General features: G+C 40.6%; 1 protein-coding gene across 1 annotated transcript in view; it reads left to right on the top strand.

The window, feature by feature from the left end:
* The first annotated feature begins 2,826 nt into the window (after nucleotides 1-2,826).
* The window catches only part of SHROOM3 (shroom family member 3), a 135,111-nt gene continuing 119,665 nt past the window's right edge, over nucleotides 2,827-18,272 (top strand). Inside the window, exon 1 of the mRNA XM_018576175.1 lies at nucleotides 2,827-2,883. The gene's annotated coding sequence lies outside the window, so the exon portion shown is untranslated. The remainder of the gene's footprint in view (nucleotides 2,884-18,272) is intronic.

The raw sequence follows: 18,272 nt of genomic DNA, 5'->3' as shown, positions 1-18,272 counted from the left end.
CATGGGCGTCACCACAAATGCAGTCCATTAACACTTCCTCCCATCACTACAACTGAAAGTCCATACCTCAGTATGGAGAGGGACTGGAGTAATAGCCTGGAGGGTCAGAACATTGCACAGGTGATTCACTGATCGCAGTTGCAATGCTTTACTGGTTAATATGCAGATAAATAATTATTTTGTATTGCCTGCTATATGCTGACAGCGCAAAGCCGAACTGTCACCCCGCCACCTGTTGACAGCTGGCTCTGCCTCTCTAGAGGCAGAGCTAGCTGTAACCGCCCTCTCCTCCATCTGTCCCTTCAGTCAGCGTTGGAGGAATGAAGAGGGGAGGGTGGAATTCCTGAGGGGAGCTGCAGTGTCACACATCGGCTCTAATTAAGGGAATGAGTGTATTTTACTCTCCCCATATTTCTCCTTTAATTTGTTGTGACATTTTCAGCTGTAAAGTAGCTTCTTGTAATAAAGACCGGTAGCTGCTGTTCTCGCTCCTTGTGCAGGGTGACTGGTCTTGTCTCTGCCCCCTTGTAGTCTTCGACAGGATGCCTATAGGGAGGGGGACTTTATGGCTCCTCCCGCAGCACTGCTCTTTGCACAGGTTATGTGCAGCACAATGATGGTGCCATGAGCTACTTTTAAGAAGTATTATCTGGGTTTTCAAAGGCATTTGGTGCATACAAAGTGCATTTATATCCTCTGCAACTTTTATGGAATAAATGTAAATGAAGGTTTTTTGTGTCCAGTGTTCAGCTTTAAGTACCACTAATTTATTAAAAGAAAGGAAGAATTTAATTGGTTGTTCTCTGTAAAAGAGACAGTTCCTTTATCAGACTCCTTGTATAATGTAAATACCTTGACTACAGATATTATTGTTTCATACATTTGGTATCCTGACCTACCCTTTAAATTTCTCTCATACTATGTATATTAGTCTGTAAGTGCATATGCTTACATCATGCCTGCTTACGTATGTGCATATGACTGTGGGTTTTTTTTTTTCTATTGTTGTTCATAAGTTGAGTGTCCATATCAAAATAAGTTGAACACCACGAGTTTAAAAAGTGTGATGCATACTTGTATGTTCACTAACAGAAGTCATTTGGTTTCCTTTTAGGTTCATACCTGTAACGGATAACAGCCAATGTTTGGGAAAGGAAGAGTTCCCTAACAGCTATTTAGGGGCATCACCTGAACAGTAAGTGATGTGGTTTACTACATAGAATACCGCTTGGTATAATAAAGCAAGAACATTATACAATATACTTTTATTATAGCTTCACCAAATACTTCCCTATCCTGAACAATACATAAAGCAGAAGTAAAGGCAAATATTCAAACACACTTTATTTCAGTTATTAAAAAAATGTTAAGGCAATATATCAAAACTGGAGCAGACAAAATCTGGAGCAGCTGTGCATAGTAACATAGTAAATTTCCCTAGTAAATGTATATTAATATACTGCATATAAAACTGAGTTCTGGGTTTGCAGAGTGAGCAAAACAGGCATAGTGGCATCGCAGTTTAACATTTTTCAGGTAAGAGATGGAGGGTGAATTACTGAGACAGCTTACAGAAGGAGGAGAGCTTCGGTAGAACGAGGCTTTTGCACAGTGTAATAAAAAGGCAGCTGACATAGAAAGTGGTTGTATTGCAACATCCTAGCTATGCAGTGTGGCAGAGATGTGTGACCTACATGACTGGCTGAACAGAATTAGAAATAATTTGGAAGATAAAACAGTACATGTATTTTGACAGCATATTGTGTACACATTTTGCTATAAAAGATTTTGTTTAACCCTCTCGTGCCTAGTGATAATTGAAACCTTGTGGATAAGGTCAAATATTGTAGGTTTTCCATGTACCGCTACGGGTAGGCAACCTTGGCACTCCAGCTGTGATAAAACTGCAAATCCCATGAGGTATTGCAAGACTCTGACAGCCACAGGCATGACTCGCAGAGGCAGAGCCATGATAGGGTATGTAGTCTCACAAAAGCTGGAGCGTCAAGGTTGCCTACCCCTGCTTTAAATACCTGTCCAACTACTTTGCTTACTAAAATGATTTTCACACTACCTTTCCAGGACATTTTTTTTAATACCATGTATGTCATTTTTACTCTAGGCAATCAGACATAATGGGGTCTATTCACAAAGCAGCCGAAGGATCTAACCGTAGCTTCGGCCAATCCTTCGGCTAGCTTCGGGCCCCAGGACTCCTTCAGTTCAGTAGAACCAAAGGGCTGCTGTACGGGCTATTCACTATAGCCCGTACAGCTCCCGAACCTGGCCGAGCGGCTCAGTCGAGCTGAACGCATATGCCTTGACTCAGCTGAGCCGTGCTGAAAGCCGAAGCTGGCCGAGCGGCCGGCCATTGGGTGGCCGACAGCCTGCTTCTGACAGCTGGGCGGAGCCAGCCGTGATCTTACGGATGGCTCCGGCCACTTGCAGGGAGATCAGCGTCCCTGGTTACCTGCTAACCAGGGACACTGATCTCCAAACAGCTAACTCTCCCTGGCGCTCCGGGAGTCTCCAGTAAATACCTTGACTACAGATATTATTGTTTCATACATTTGGTATCCTGACCTACCCTTTAAATTTCTCTCATACTATGTATATTAGTCTGTAAGTGCATATGCTTACATCATGCCTGCTTACGTATGTGCATATGACTGTGGGTTTTTTTTTTTCTATTGTTGTTCATAAGTTGAGTGTCCATATCAAAATAAGTTGAACACCACGAGTTTAAAAAGTGTGATGCATACTTGTATGTTCACTAACAGAAGTCATTTGGTTTCCTTTTAGGTTCATACCTGTAACGGATAACAGCCAATGTTTGGGAAAGGAAGAGTTCCCTAACAGCTATTTAGGGGCATCACCTGAACAGTAAGTGATGTGGTTTACTACATAGAATACCGCTTGGTATAATAAAGCAAGAACATTATACAATATACTTTTATTATAGCTTCACCAAATACTTCCCTATCCTGAACAATACATAAAGCAGAAGTAAAGGCAAATATTCAAACACACTTTATTTCAGTTATTAAAAAAATGTTAAGGCAATATATCAAAACTGGAGCAGACAAAATCTGGAGCAGCTGTGCATAGTAACATAGTAAATTTCCCTAGTAAATGTATATTAATATACTGCATATAAAACTGAGTTCTGGGTTTGCAGAGTGAGCAAAACAGGCATAGTGGCATCGCAGTTTAACATTTTTCAGGTAAGAGATGGAGGGTGAATTACTGAGACAGCTTACAGAAGGAGGAGAGCTTCGGTAGAACGAGGCTTTTGCACAGTGTAATAAAAAGGCAGCTGACATAGAAAGTGGTTGTATTGCAACATCCTAGCTATGCAGTGTGGCAGAGATGTGTGACCTACATGACTGGCTGAACAGAATTAGAAATAATTTGGAAGATAAAACAGTACATGTATTTTGACAGCATATTGTGTACACATTTTGCTATAAAAGATTTTGTTTAACCCTCTCGTGCCTAGTGATAATTGAAACCTTGTGGATAAGGTCAAATATTGTAGGTTTTCCATGTACCGCTACGGGTAGGCAACCTTGGCACTCCAGCTGTGATAAAACTGCAAATCCCATGAGGTATTGCAAGACTCTGACAGCCACAGGCATGACTCGCAGAGGCAGAGCCATGATAGGGTATGTAGTCTCACAAAAGCTGGAGCGTCAAGGTTGCCTACCCCTGCTTTAAATACCTGTCCAACTACTTTGCTTACTAAAATGATTTTCACACTACCTTTCCAGGACATTTTTTTTAATACCATGTATGTCATTTTTACTCTAGGCAATCAGACATAATGGGGTCTATTCACAAAGCAGCCGAAGGATCTAACCGTAGCTTCGGCCAATCCTTCGGCTAGCTTCGGGCCCCAGGACTCCTTCAGTTCAGTAGAACCAAAGGGCTGCTGTACGGGCTATTCACTATAGCCCGTACAGCTCCCGAACCTGGCCGAGCGGCTCAGTCGAGCTGAACGCATATGCCTTGACTCAGCTGAGCCGTGCTGAAAGCCGAAGCTGGCCGAGCGGCCGGCCATTGGGTGGCCGACAGCCTGCTTCTGACAGCTGGGCGGAGCCAGCCGTGATCTTACGGATGGCTCCGGCCACTTGCAGGGAGATCAGCGTCCCTGGTTACCTGCTAACCAGGGACACTGATCTCCAAACAGCTAACTCTCCCTGGCGCTCCGGGAGTCTCCAGATGTTAGATCGGCTGAGTCGAACTCCTTCTGCACTTCGCATCGGCCGAACATGCTGAGCATGTTCGGCCGACCCGAAGCCACCCGATGTATGGCTGATTTCCGCCGATATACGGCTGAAATCAGCCGTACCTGGCTGAAGTGAATAGCCGAACAGCGTTCGGCTCAATTCGCTTTAGGTCGGTCATTCACTCGGCTGCCTACGGCAGCTTAGTGAATTGACCCCAATGTTTTTTTTAAATGCACTTTAATGCATAACTTTCTTTTTATAACTAATACTGTTGGAAATAGTTTAACTACTGGCATATGATCAATAAACAAGTCTTACAAAAAGTTGATCATTTTTAATAGGGTTAGCCATATCTCATACCATATTCAGACGTCTAATGATCTAACCCACGAGGATAACATCCTAATAAAATGAATCCTTGTATAAAAGAAGAAGTTAAATGACACTCAGTGAATAGAACATAGCACGTCTCAAATTTTACTAGTGCAAAAATAAAAATAAATGATTTTTTAATCCTTTTTTAAATCACAGTCAGAAGGAACATGTGCACAGTAACAAGGTAACAACCTTTACCTACCATCATAATTGACTAATGATGATCATATAAGGGACCACACATATTGGTTCCTGATCTCCACACAGTGATTGCAAATTAGGAAAGTTTGTTGTACTAGAAAACTTTCCCCTCTTCAAAATAATCACAATGACAGGCTAATCACGATAGTAACATAAATGGTTCCTGATCTCCTGTGCAAGGCTGCCTGGCCTTGAAACTGAACACCCTCATTGGAGAGTTTAGCTGAAACATAAAGCTTAACCCCAGCTTCAGCTAAAACATACACAAAATACAAAATTTAATTAAAACTGTCTAAGTGTTTTTAAATAGAAAAGCAGCTTTGGCTGCAATGCTCACCTCCTTTCAATCGATGTCCTTCATAAACGTACACCTTCATCTTGCAGTCAGGTGCTTCTTTCTTGTTGAATGATGGCCAACGTCATTCAACTCACTTCCTGTGTGAGCCCAAGGCATCAAGGACTAGCCTCCTGGGGATGCATTAGTAAGCCATCCGGGGCTCAGGAGAGAATGTTGCAAAGGACATTGCTCGCCTCACTACATGAGTTATGTTCTCTGCAGCATTTAGGGGCAACCAGCACTGGAGAAGACCAGAAGATGAGGAAGAGCATCATGTGGCCATCCAAGAAAAATGTAATCTCTTTAGTTATGGCGAACCCTAATTTACACTACGATGGCCTGAAAGGTGTTATCTGTCAACACATCATTTTTTTTAAACTATTACTTTTGACTTTCCCCAGATAATGGTACATCTGTTAAATTCTGGAAACTGGGGGGAAGAAGGCTTTCTATCAAAAGATGCATGCATTCATTCTGGGCAAATTTAACTTTTTTTAAATACAGTTTTTATTTCAGTAGATCTGAAATTATGAATAGTATGCAGCCCTAACCCTGTGGATATAAATTGTTAAATACCTCAGATGCAGACAAAATGCATTTTTAACTGTCCAGATTGTCTATTGCCAAGCAACTTCTTTATTTAGCATTACCCAGTCCTCCAAATTCCAGCTATCATGCATACCTTGCCAGGACAGAGAATGAAGTATGTATTGAACTTGGCAAATGCATCCTGTCCAGATGTTGTCCACTGTGCATAGGCTAGGCACATACTTGCTTGGTGGAATGTAGCATGGACTACAATACATAGGAGGACTGGGCACTGCAAGATGCAAAGGCTGTCTTTGGCTGGAAAGCTAAAATAACATTTTGTGTGTATCTTGGGCCTATAATCATATTCACTATTGTTATCAGGTCGGTTATTTGGTCGGAGATAGGGAATGTGTTCTACTTGGCAGCCATAGTTGTGTTAGATTAGTTTACATTTTATTACAGCTATTAAGTAAATTGCTCATATATTGTTAGGTCTGCTGTTGCACTGCTAGCTGACTTTGCAACAAGGTAAATTGTTTAATTACAGCTTTTGGCCAGCTTCTCAGCCATGATCTGTGTGGTCTCCATTCTGCTCTCTGTCTTCCATCTCATCAACACATGATCTCACCTAATCTATTTACACGTTAGCAGTCTCTTCTTACATACTGCAAAATCACTTCTCTACTTGACCTTACTTCCTTAAGATGTTGTTTTCTCCTCCATACCCATTACCTATTCACTTATAAATCATCTTACTTGCTGACTAATGATGGAAAATCTGCACTTGTCGGTTTAAGTAGTTGTTTCTAAACCTCTTGCCACTCTATTTGTAATCTTTGTATTCACAATTTAATTTTTTTTACATTTTAAATGTATGGTTCTTCATGCCATGTCATCAGCAAGATTGAATGTAAAAAGGACTGCTTTAAAATGCAGCTTCTACCAAGAAAGTGTAAAGTCTTCTTATGCCAAGTAGATACATTGTTAGTCATAGCTAGCTACCTACTCTGGAAGAGATTTCTCTGAAAGAGAATGTGGATTACAAGGATGCATAACATCGGTGAGCTGTTTGTTTTATGTTTCTAGTGTTATGCCAAGTGGTTGTATCTTGCCTTACACCACCACTTATCAACTTTTTTAGGGCTTGTTTCAACGAGCTTTGGACTTGTGTCAATGGCATCAGTTTGAGACCATTCAGAATGCTTTGTGGGGTGCACTTACCTGAAGTTGACCTCCTTCTGACCTGCATTTGACATGATTCTTGCAGATTTTGCATTCCCATAGAATGTATGGAACTGCAAAACCCGTCTGATGCAAGCAGACTCTAACAATGACCTTAGAGCATGACCTAGCTGAAGACTGGAATTGAAAACATTGTTGTAGCAGAGTGCACTGGCAATATGTTTACCCTTTGAAGGAAAACCTATGAGGTGAGTGCTTTTCACTCATCCTCATAGTTCTAGCCGACCTGTGACAATGAAACTGTCACAGGTTGGCTCAGTAGATCGGCAAGTAAGCGAACACATACCGGCGTTCGCTCACTTCTCGATCCTGTCACGGCAGAGAGCCGTGACAGGGGAGGGACTGGATTCACCCCTCCCCGCTCTGATCCTCCAGCGCTGAGTGGCGGAACGGATGGGGGAGGGGGCGGGTACAGCTGGCTCTGCCTCTAGATAGGCAGAGCCAGCTGTCACTCACGCAGCAGGGTGGATCCAGACATAATTGTCGGGATCCGTTCCGACTGCAGCCTCTCAGTATACCGCGAGCTACAGCTCGCGGTATACTGAGCTTAGGGTGACGGGAGGGTGCTAATTTGTGTCCTCCCGTTACCCCTAGGAGAACTATGGGGAAAAGCCCTAACCCCATAGTTCTCCTTTAAGCTTTGGCTGGTCTGTCTAAGAGTATATTGGGGCTTGAGTGACATTTATTGAGACTGCTCAGGCTTATTGTGTCTCATTTGGAGAAACTGCCCCTCTTTTGCAACCAAATCATTCATTTCACCTGTACTGCTCCTCAAATGTAATTTTTCAGGTCTGTTGTAAATAAATTAGCTATTAAACTGCCAAAAGGGTTCATATTATACTAACATTTCAACCAACCTTTAATGATTGCATCTGGTATTGTTAAATGCTAGTAGAAAGGAAAAGCAATGAGTAGAAAAGGAGCACCAGTGGGTTTTTTTCTTTTTTTCTTCTTGGTCTGTGTGATTTGGTGAGGATTGTCATTTATGTAAATATTTTGTACTCAGCAATGTCCCTGTTTCCAATCTCAAAAATGTCCAAAAGCCACACTGCTCTAAGCAGGAGTGATTCTGTAAATGTAATTTATTGGGCTGTAATCCAGCTTGAGAGTTCTGCGTTTGTTGGGTTGTCACTAAACTCAATGTTACTGTTTGCTTCTGCCTACTTCCTGGAGAGTATGCCTGGAGTGTGGAATGATACTGTAACCTAAGTTATGAATATTTATATACCCCAGAAAGGTTTATTGACAATCGTTCAGGCTGGCAAAGGGTATAAATATTTGAGAGAACCCTCAGAATGCTTTCTTGCCTCCCAGTGTGTTGCTGTTCTTGACCTCCCAGGCCTGCTGCATGGGGAAGACACATGTGCTAGGTAAAGATCATCCCAGCTGGGGCATGAAGCTTGCACTGCCAGGCCTAAGATGTTGCCTGGGATGAATGAAGCTGAACCTTGGACTGGATTACCAGGGAAGAAGTTCTGTTGCAAGAGTAGAGTTCAGAAAAGCTGTGTAGAAGCACGGACCTTGCAAGACATCTGGTGGCCCATTCAGAGAGAAAGGTGCTTTCTTTGCTATTCAGTTCATCCTAATATACAGAGTGGCAGTCTAGGCTTAAAGATCCTCCCCTGTATGACTGGAAGCAGTATTTAAAGTCTTTGATTTGTGCTGTGTTTTTGTGGCATACTGTGACCCTAACCATCTCACCCTAGAGTTTATTAGCCAAAATAAACTCTGATCACATCCTCACTACACATCAAGAATCCAACCCTGAGCCAAAATGTCAGTCCACCTGGTCTTTAGAGGTCCCTATTTCCCCTCCAGGAGGTAAGGGGGCACTACAAGTATGCACCATAGTCAGCTTTGAAGCCCAACTCAAGCAAAATCTTTTTATTTTGTTTTGGATAGAGCAGGGAAGGGTTATAGCCCCCTGCAATTTTTTTATTACCCTCTGTTTCTCCTTTTAGTAGACTGGGGAAGGGTTAGAACCTCTGACAGTGTTTTTTTTTTTTTTTTGCTTTCTGTGTCTTTTGCCTGTCTTGGTTATGACTGCTCTTTACCTATCTTGTATGGGTGTCCAAGGGACATGACAATTTTCCCAGTGGGGTCACAAACAGAAATAAAAACCTGACAGAAAAAAATAAATCAACGTAATCAAAACTGAACATAATGGCTAGAGTTATGTTTGAATTAAACAGCAAAATTAATTGTAGTCTAAATACATTGTACATATAGCTGAAAAAAACATTACAACATTGATGCCAATACATAGGCATTATTGCTGTACCCGGCTTGGCAAAGTTGTGTCATATGTATTAATAGGGGCTGGCATACTTTATATGGCAGGGTTGCCTTATACACCCATGTTGGGTGTATACCAGTTATCCTATTTACCTTACTATGACACTGATCTGTCTTAATAAGTAGTAAGTGAAAAACACACGGAATAGTTTGAAATTACCTTCCCTCAAGCTTTCAACTACTTAGAAATTAAATCCCTCCAGTTCCGTTTCCTCTTCTCACGTCAACTTACAAAACTTCTTTTGTATTGTTTCTGTCTTATGCATCGGCAGAAGAGGAAGTTAAAAGCAAAGAAAAGGTCATTATGATTGTAAAATACTTTGTAAAATAAGGAGTTGTAGAACTTATAGTGCATAGAATATTTCTCTATTATGTTTTGTTCTGTTTAAAAACAAAACTTATAGGTTATGTTATCATGTTATTCATATGTTCGAATGTAATAACACCAGCTGCACATACAGAAGGTAATACAATGTATCTTCTGTTATCATAGTTAGTGGTAGAGCACACAAATAAGACCACCATAAGCTTATCAAAAAGTTGGAGGAAAAAAGGCCTCCAGACCCCCACATATGGCCAATATATCATAAGGTTAACACCAATATATCAAAAAATATATCAATATTTAAATATATGCAAAACCCATACATAAATTCCACCAAAAAAAACACATAGAACTCCCCACACAAACAGCAAATGGGGAATCCCAATTATATGTACAAGGAGCCCGACTATTAAATAAGCGTATAGAAAATATATAAATAAGTATCATATAAATATAAACACAGTACCCTACAACAAAGCGGAATACTCTTCTAAAAGTCCTTTTTTCCTTTTTACATGAACATTTAAACCTATAATTTTGAACAAAGAGGTATATTTGGCACCAGTGTCCTAGTACCATGCATGTTGTATAAGACACCTAAAGAATACAGTATTCGTGTAAACGATCCAATTGAGTGTCTTGTAAATATTGAGCGATACTGTATCATATATAAACTTGAATCTCAGTGCACCGATGTGCAAGCATGCAGATAAGAGCAGGATGCAAAAATGTCTCTTTCTCTGAAATTATCTGATCAAAGCCATATACATATAAATATAGAGGCACCCTTGTTGTGCATCCAGTATCCAATCTATAGAATAAATCCAACAATGCAATATATATCCATATAGGGCAGGACTATCCATATGGTAAAGCAGTGTATCCTGGGAGACAGGTATTCCACATCCCTGCTGCATTGAGCCTCAGTTATCCTATATGCTCATGGAATGGCAAAAGTAAGTGGTGTAGCATGAAAAACCCACTTATAGGTGCCTTGGTTGTACTGTCCTGTGGTTCATATACCTGTACTATGAATCAAATAAAGACCACTATAATAGCAAGATCAACTCCCTGTAGATGTAGCTGCATGCAACAGTGTAATATCAATAAGAACACTCTCAACTAAATATATGGACTCTATAGTCGTTTAGTATCTTCACTATGCTGGCTGTGGATCAGACACCTCCGTACCAGGAATCCAATGAGGACCAAAGGTAAATGCACCTCTCGCAACTCCTTTGAAAATGTTCAAACTATCGATCATTGAAGAGTGTGGTTCATAACTATCACCACTAATTATGGTACTGGAGGGCTCCATGAAGTAGGCATGTTGCATCTGCCCAAACCATAAGCTTATATTAATAAGGGCCGATTTACTAAGAAGTATTATTCACTATAGCCGTTGTTCATATTAAATACAGAGTCAGGTACAGGGAAAAATGTTAACATATGTAGATTTCCCAAAATATGACTGGGTGCTTAATGTAGAAACAAACGATGCTAAAAAAAATCCTCTATTATTTTGTCAAAGTCTAGGCTTTGAATTTGATAGTGTAAAAAATATTTGTTCTTCAAAGGATGTGGGTGTTGAAAGCTTTGTATCTGATGACATTTTCAGACTGATAGCTGGAAACAGAACATGTATCATGACATAAAGAAAAATGGAGAAGAAATGTAAAACAGTTCTAATGATTAGTTAGTTTCATTCTGTTTTGTCTGAGCATTTCTTGCATTCACCAAATAATGGAGGAGGTCTTTTTTCGGCCAGAAGCAGACGTAAATATGAATGTTTTGATCACACATGCATGTTTATGTTAACCTCCCTGGCGGTATGATTATTCAGGATTTTAGCATCCCAAAGTGGTACCTTGTTTTTCATGGAAATTTGTTTTTTTATATTGTAGGCCTGTAATTCTTAGTAAATCTTAGGAATAACTCACCTAAATCTGTCCAAACAAGAGTCCAGTAGACATCCCAGGTATGATAAAGTTTAAAACATGAAATAAAAAAATTATAATTTAATTAAATATAAATAATTGTAAGAAATTATAATATAATAAATAATTATAAAAAATTATAATATAATAATAAAATAAATGGTCCAGTAAATGGGAAATCTGTGGGCGCAGCCTGATCCGTACCACAATCAGAGTACCAAGTTCACACATTACTGAGCTTGGTCGCAGAATCGTCGCTGTTTTAGGTCAAAATCGGTTTTAAAACAGGTAGAAAACAGCGACAGTAAATTAGAATCACTTTCAGAATTGAGCGATAGCGATTCGTTGGGAATCGCTATCGCTCAATTCTGCAAGTGATTCTAATTTACTATCGCTGTTTTCTACCTGGTCTAAAACCGCTTTTGACCTAAAGGGACGCTTTTTGGATGCCATGGACGTTCACAAGTTTTCAGGCAGAAAGAACAGTAAAAGTGCAGGCACGGCACTGGACAAAGCTCTGGGGACAAAATTGAAGTGAAATAGTTTGATACATAAGTGTTATCATAGCAGATTACATTGTATTGTGTGTATTCTGTGTACATTGCAACTTTTCACTTTTGAATTTCCCGCCGGCTGTGACGCCCGAAAACGAAACTAAAAGTCAGATGCCGGCATTGGCCAGCCGCATACAGCAGAGGACACCGCGGGCTCGCCGGGACAAGGTAAGTGACACTTTTCTGTGCATTCCCGAGTCTGGCTCGGGGTTACCGCTCTTGGTACTGAAAATTAACCCCGAGCCAGACTCCGGAATACCGCCAGGGAGGTTAAGGAGGGTTATACCAGTGGCACCAGTGAAGGAATAATTGGCTGGACATTTTCAAATCTGTCCAGGTGATCATTCTCCAGTGAGAACAGTCAGCCAGAAAAGTTGTTTGTCCTTTAGATATGAGAATGTCACTCAGTCTATAGCGAGCTGTAGACTTGGCATATCACTGAACAACAAAGTTTACAATAGGGATGCATCGATACCGATACTAGAATTGGTGCCGATACCTAGTATTTGGGCGACTACTCATACTAATGCTCCATCCAAATGCTCTGATACCTTCCCCAATACCGGAACTTCCAGTCAGAGGAAGATTTCCTCTGACTGGCAGTGACGTAGGGGAACATGGAGCAGGCTTCCCAAGCAATCAGGAAGCCTGGGTGGTGAGAAATGACCCGCCTCCTGGCTTCCTGATTGGCTGGGAAGCCAGTTTACCGGCCAATCACAATCGAGCTGGCCAAACAACATGGAGCCAGCTTCCCGAGCAATCAAGAAGCCGGGTGGCATGTCATTATCTGCCGCCCGGCTTCCTGATTGTCCTGGAAGCCGGCTCCATGCCAGTGGAAGCACTGGTATCGGTACTCGGTATCGGTGAGTACCGAAAGCAAAATATCGGTACTCGTACATGATACCAAAAAAACGGTATCGGTGCATCCCTAGTTTACAATGCTAATAGTCACATTTTAGAACTGAAATCCTGTTCATACTAATATATTTTTACCTTTTAGAAGCATAAAAGATAGACTGCAATGATCTATAAAATTACCATTAGACATGTTTAGAAAAACCTCACAGTAGGTGTAAACTCCGTAGGTTCATGAATAAATTTAGTTTGAAAATAAAACGTTTGTGTTTAACATATTCACATTCTGTCGTGTTTCAAATGCAGCATAAATATTTTAAAAAATTGATTTAGTTGCAGTGGATTGCAATGACCCTTTCCTTAGAAACTCTTTTAATACTTGAGCTTTACTAGCAAAGATATCTTAATATACTGCCTGTCCAAAAAAAAAGTCACCACCTGGATTTCGGGCACTATTATGATCTGAGGTTGCTTCAGTTGGTCAGGTCAGCAAAAAACATGAGGTCAGCGGCCTACCTGAATAACTAAATGACCAGGTTTTTTCAGCCAAGGATTTTTTCTTTGCTGATGGCACGGCATATTCCAAGATGCACACAAGGATTGGCCACAATGTAACAATGCCAGGATTCATCGGGCTCAAATTGAGAAAGAGTGCTTCAGGGAGCAAGAAACATCACTTTCACACATGGGTTGGCCACCACAGAGTCTAGACATTAACCCCATTAAGAATCTTTGGGATGTGCTGGAGAAAACTTTACGCAGTGGCCCGACTCTCCCATCATCAATACAAGATCTTGGTGAAAAATGAATGCAACCCTGGATGGAAAGAGATGTTCTGATAGTGCCTAAGCTTATTGAAATTATCCCACAGGGAATGTGTGTCGTAATTAAAGCTATAGGCAGTCCAATAAAATAGAGTGTGTGACCATTTTTTTTTTTTGGGGGGGGGGGCCAGGCAGTGTATCTTATGCTAAGAAAAAAGGACATCAGTCCTTACCACTGCTACTTGGAAGTATAGGTTGTTTGAACCAATCCCCATATCCTACTATATTTTGTTAAAACAATCTTCCCTTCGATGTGTAAATAATAAGTCTACACCACCAAAATAGGGAGAGAAACATGCATCTCTGTGTTTTCCATTGTTATATTTTTCTTAACATATATAATACCCCTATAAATCAACTAACATAATAGGTATACTTTTTATATGATAATATGCAAATACATCCGCATTTCATGTAACTTTTCATTGACGTCAGGCAGCATTTGTCTTGCTTTTTACAAGAAACGTTTACAAATCATAAGACAGTACTTAAAAGTATTCAGCAGATGTTAACTGCTTATATCAACATTGATTTTGATGGGTGATAATGAGTCGCAATGGCCTGTTATCAAGTTTCAATATAAATTCCTTTAGCATGCAATCCATTTCCTCCACACACCTAAGTCAGTATATCAGTGGCTGAATATACAGTTACTATAGTGGAAGTTGTAATACATAGGTCTTTATATTAAATACATTAGTTGGACAAAGCTCCAGTATTCAAGAAAGATTAAAAAAAATGTTTTTAATAGGTCCAGAAAGTCAGCAATGTCAGAAGTTAATTATAATCAGTTGCAAAGCTATGTACAAAGCAATCTTCTATGTGTCCAGTAACAAGGGTGCACTTTTTTATGAGTCTTCCATTCACAGTCTCCCCATGTGGTTAACTAATAATATATGTTCTTTTGTTATGTGTACCACTATGTACACTTGGTTCTAAAGGATATCTAAACCCAAGAACAAAAATATTTAATTTTGCAGCCAGCCAGTCCTTAGATGGGATGACTGCATTTGATTTCTTTTTCGGACAGTACACAAACATTTCTGATGCTCTTGCCAGAATTCCAGTGTGATGTATCTTCCTGTGCATTGAACTGAAATATCAAACAATTTATCAGCCTTTTCTGCTATTTTATTTAAAGTACAATGCAATGCCATTCTACGTAATTAAAATGAGGAGAGAAAGAGGTGTTTGTAGCATGACAATGCGGCTCCTAAATATGCCTCTTCCACATTTGATCAGCTACAATATATAAAATTTTTGTATTTAAATTTAGATATTTATTAATGTAAGTTTCTTACAAAAAATATGTTTGCTCTCCCTCCATGCAAAGGGGCAATGATTGCACCCTGTGTACAATTTTGTGCTGTTTCCCAGCTATGTACCTCTTGCCCTATCTGTTATTATACCCATGAACATAGTTCATGTTTGGATTCTGTGGGCTTCATTCCTTAATTTATTCTACCATGTAGCCTAATACGTTTTGGTTGCATCGGACAATCATGGTTTAAGTACAAGGTGCCAATAGCAATTGGCATAGTCAGTGGAAATGGAATGCCAGGCACCCTGGTGTGAAGAGTTATGGACAAGTTACTATGTCCTCACCTTAGCAGTTCTGTTTGATTTTTAATTATTTTCTTATTGTGTCTTTGTAAAAACAGGCTTTGAAAGTTTTGCCCATTGTACAGATTCCACTGCACTTTCAGCTCAAGCTGCCACCATCACTGTAGCTTACATTACCAGTGCCAGTGTTTAGTCACCACCCATATGTATGCACGTTAAGACCAGGGTGCCAATGTCATTACCAGGTTTCTAAGCTGCATTAATTAATAATAGTATTGCCAAACACCTGTTCCTTGATTGACAGTGCATATGAGTGATTGAGTTAGTGAGCAACAGCACTGGAAACCCCAGGAGAGGAGCTAAGCAAATATAGGGCTGATGTAGTGCCAGTGCCGCTGGATGTCCCCTCTGCCAGACTTGAGGCAGACGGCAGTAAAAGTGGTCAGGGCACGGCACATAACCACTACTAAATGCAGCAAATATATATAAAACAGAAAAAAAAGTTTTTCAGTGTGGATTATCTGGACTCAGGATACAGTGGACAGCACTGCCTTCATTTTGTAACTGGAGTTTAGCTTTAAGTGAGTGAAACGATTAGGTCAGAATGCCTCAGCCATAAACTGAGCAGTAAAGCAATGAGCCCAATGTAACTTCCATTCAACCAGAAGTTATTTGAGGGTATTTTTATACAGGTGATTGGCAGAACATTTAGGGAGCAAGAAGATGATGTGGCTTTATCTTTTAAAGTAATAATAATATCCCTGCCACACTTCGTACAGATAGGTCCTGTGACGGACCCCAGTACTCAGGATGAGTAAGTCCGCTGCTGTATTCTTCCTTGCTCAGGAGATATTGCAACCCGCTGATCTTTAGCTCCCAGTTTCCCCAGTCACTTGTTGAGACTCAAGTGTAGGGTGAAACAAACTCTGATTTATTGAGCAACTGCACAAACTTTTATACAGAAAGTGATCAGATCAGAATATAATCCCATCACATCCACCCTGCCATCCCCAGACATCCTGTCTTCACAACACCACAGGGGTCCACCTGCTAAAGTGCTCCAGACAGTCATAGCAGGGGCCTGGCCAGAATGTCATTGTCCTGAGCCCCTTCAGAGTACAATGGGAGATAACGAGGGATGGTGCTGACAGTCTTTTCATAACCAGGTACACATTTAACTCATGAACTGATCACCATGTCGTCACAGGTCCCTTCTATTAAATGCCTTGGGTGCTAGAACAACCAATGGATCTCTCGGTTTATGCTTGAAAGAACTATATGACTGGAAAGGAATGAAATCTCTGAGATAAGCTTCCTCAAATAGCCCATCCACAGAATGCCATGCAGACACAGCCCAGCAAATCAGTAATATCTGTAAAACAGTAGAGATCTATAGAGTCACAGCTAAATGAGTGCAACAGAAAGAGTTTCACGGAGAAGGGAGTTCATAGAGTGGGCTATGCGATTAGTATACCTGAGAAACTTGGAAATTAGGGTCAACCAGAAATGTAGACCCTTACCGGTTACTAATATTTTGTAGAGGGAAGGGAGGATTTATAGAAGTTTCTCATTGCTTATCAATAAATACTATCAATTGAAACAGAATGAAACTTAGAGAAAACTTTAATCCTCTCAGTCAAAGTCAGTAGAAGGAAACATCCTATAGACTAAAGCTGGCCATACACCAGTAGAATTTTGTTAGAAACAATTTTATTTTCGTTTGAGCTCCTAAAAGTTACAAGTCAACTCCACGATAAATTTCAGTAAACTAAATTGATTCCAAAATCAAATGTTAAAACCAAATGAATTTCGAACCATATTTGTCAAATCTCTGATGGCATTATTGAATGTTTCAATAAGATTTTTTTTTGGTTAGGGATGGGAGCAGTGGCGTAACAATCACCATAGCGACCCAAGCGGCCGCTATGGGACCCAGGGCACAGGTGGGCCCGGCCAGGACGTGCCCCTGATGTTGTGTGGGCCGCCCGGGTCGCTATGGCATCTAAGGTTGCTGGCTGTCACTGGCAGGTGTGAGGAGGAATGTGTCGCTGTTAAATCACTGACAACCTGTCAGTGATGTGTGCAACGTCACGTTCCTCCTCACACCCGCTGCAGAGTCAGTGACAGCCAGCAGCGGAGGAGGAGGAGGTATAATCCCATCACATCCACCCTGCCATCCCCAGACATCCTGTCTTCACAACACCACAGGGGTCCACCTGCTAAAGTGCTCCAGACAGTCATAGCAGGGGCCTGGCCAGAATGTCATTGTCCTGAGCCCCTTCAGAGTACAATGGGAGATAACGAGGGATGGTGCTGACAGTCTTTTCATAACCAGGTACACATTTAACTCATGAACTGATCACCATGTCGTCACAGGTCCCTTCTATTAAATGCCTTGGGTGCTAGAACAACCAATGGATCTCTCGGTTTATGCTTGAAAGAACTATATGACTGGAAAGGAATGAAATCTCTGAGATAAGCTTCCTCAAATAGCCCATCCACAGAATGCCATGCAGACACAGCCCAGCAAATCAGTAATATCTGTAAAACAGTAGAGATCTATAGAGTCACAGCTAAATGAGTGCAACAGAAAGAGTTTCACGGAGAAGGGAGTTCATAGAGTGGGCTATGCGATTAGTATACCTGAGAAACTTGGAAATTAGGGTCAACCAGAAATGTAGACCCTTACCGGTTACTAATATTTTGTAGAGGGAAGGGAGGATTTATAGAAGTTTCTCATTGCTTATCAATAAATACTATCAATTGAAACAGAATGAAACTTAGAGAAAACTTTAATCCTCTCAGTCAAAGTCAGTAGAAGGAAACATCCTATAGACTAAAGCTGGCCATACACCAGTAGAATTTTGTTAGAAACAATTTTATTTTCGTTTGAGCTCCTAAAAGTTACAAGTCAACTCCACGATAAATTTCAGTAAACTAAATTGATTCCAAAATCAAATGTTAAAACCAAATGAATTTCGAACCATATTTGTCAAATCTCTGA

Source organism: Nanorana parkeri, unplaced genomic scaffold, assembly GCF_000935625.1.
Source record: "Nanorana parkeri isolate BGI_ZX_2015 unplaced genomic scaffold, ASM93562v1 scaffold59, whole genome shotgun sequence".
NCBI lineage: Eukaryota > Metazoa > Chordata > Amphibia > Anura > Dicroglossidae > Nanorana > Nanorana parkeri.
This window is presented reverse-complemented; position numbering and strand designations above follow the sequence as displayed.